Source organism: Oncorhynchus keta, chromosome 18 (genome assembly GCF_023373465.1).
Source record: "Oncorhynchus keta strain PuntledgeMale-10-30-2019 chromosome 18, Oket_V2, whole genome shotgun sequence".
NCBI classification, from domain to species: domain Eukaryota; kingdom Metazoa; phylum Chordata; class Actinopteri; order Salmoniformes; family Salmonidae; genus Oncorhynchus; species Oncorhynchus keta.
In genome coordinates this window covers 50,194,049-50,196,548 of record NC_068438.1, presented here as the reverse complement: position 1 = coordinate 50,196,548, position 2,500 = coordinate 50,194,049, and positions in this window count along the sequence as shown.

Genomic DNA, 2,500 nt, shown 5'->3' with positions numbered 1-2,500 from the left:
CACTCAGTACTCAGAACGTGGTCAACAGGTTGGCACTATAACACTCAGTACTCAGAACGTGGTCAATAGATTGGCACTATAACACTCAGTACTCAGAACGTGGTCAATAGATTGGCACTATAACACTCAGTACTCAGAACGTGGTCAATAGATTGGCACTATAACACTCAGTACTCAGAACGTGGTCAATAGATTGGCACTATAACACTCAGTACTCAGAACATGGTCAACAGGTTGGCACTATAACACTCAGTACTCAGAACGTGGTCAATAGATTGGCAATATAACACTCAGTACTCAGAACATGGTCAATAGATTGGCACTATAACACTCAGTACTCAGAACATGATCAACAGGTTGGCACTATAACACTCAGTACTCAGAACATGGTCAATAGATTGGCACTATAACACTCAGTACTCAGAACGTGGTCAATAGATTGGCACTATAACACTCAGTACTCAGAACGTGGTCAATAGATTGGCACTATAACACTCAGTACTCAGAACGTGGTCAATAGATTGGCACTATAACACTCAGTACTCAGAACGTGGTCAATAGATTGGCACTATAACACTCAGTACTCAGAACATGGTCAATAGATTGGCACTATAACACTCAGTACTCAGAACATGATCAACAGGTTGGCACTATAACACTCAGTACTCAGAACATGTTCAATAGATTGGCACTATAACACTCAGTACTCAGAACGTGGTCAATAGATTGGCACTATAACACTCAGTACTCAGAACGTGGTCAATAGATTGGCACTATAACACTCAGTACTCAGAACGTGGTCAACAGGTTGGCACTATAACACTCAGTACTCAGAACGTGGTCAATAGATTGGCACTATAACACTCAGTACTCAGAACATGGTCAACAGAGGTTGGCACTATAACACTCAGTACTCAGAACGTGGTCAATAGATTGGCACTATAACACTCAGTACTCAGAACGTGGTCAATAGATTGGCACTATAACACTCAGTACTCAGAACATGGTCAATAGATTGGCACTATAACACTCAGTACTCAGAACGTGGTCAATAGATTGGCACTATAACACTCAGTACTCAGAACGTGGTCAATAGATTGGCACTATAACACTCAGTACTCAGAACGTGGTCAATAGATTGGCAATATAACACTCAGTACTCAGAACGTGGTCAATAGATTGGCACTATAACACTCAGTACTCAGAACGTGGTCAATAGATTGGCACTATAACACTCAGTACTCAGAACGTGGTCAATAGATTGGCACTATAACACTCAGTACTCAGAACGTGGTCAATAGATTGGCATAACATATAACACTCAGTACTCAGAACGTGGTCAATAGATTGGCACTATAACACTCAGTACTCAGAACGTGGTCAATAGATTGGCACTATAACACTCAGTACTCAGAACAGAACAGATTGGCACTATCAGTATAGATTGGTCAATAGATTGGCACTATAACACTCAGTACTCAGAACGTGGTCAATAGATTGGCACTATAACACTCAGAACATGGTCAACAGATTGGCACTATAACTCAGTACTCAGAACGTGGTCAATAGATTGGCACTATAACACTCAGTACTCAGAACGTGGTCAATAGATTGGCACTATAACACTCAGTACTCAGAACGTGGTCAATAGATTGGCACTATAACACTCAGTACTCAGAACGTGGTCAATAGATTGGCACTATAACACTCAGTACTCAGAACGTGGTCAATAGATTGGCACTATAACACTCAGTACTCAGAACGTGGTCAATAGATTGGCACTATAACACTCAGTACTCAGAACGTGGTCAATAGATTGGCACTATAACACTCAGTACTCAGAACGTGGTCAATAGATTGGCACTATAACACTCAGTACTCAGAACGTGGTCAATAGATTGGCACTATAACACTCAGTACTCAGAACGTGGTCAATAGATTGGCACTATAACACTCAGTACTCAGAAATGGTCAACAGTGGTCAATAGATTGGCACTATAACACTCAGTACTCAGAACGTGGTCAATAGATTGGCACTATAACACTCAGTACTCAGAACGTGGTCAATAGATTCAACAGGCACTATAACACTCAGTACTCAGAACGTGGTCAATAGATTGGCAATATAACACTCAGTACTCAGAACGTGGTCAATAGATTGGCACTATAACACTCAGTACTCAGAACGTGGTCAATAGATTGGCACTATAACACTCAGTACTCAGAACGTGGTCAATAGATTGGCACTATAACACTCAGTACTCAGAACGTGGTCAATAGATTGGCACTATAACACTCAGTACTCAGAACGTGGTCAATAGATTGGCACTATAACACTCAGTACTCAGAACTGGTCAATAGATTGGCACTATCAATAGATTGGTCACTATAACACTCAGTACTCAGAACGTGGTCAATAGATTGGCAATATAACACTCAGTACTCAGAACGTGGTCAATAGATTGGCACTATAACACTCAGTACTCAGAACGTGGTCAAT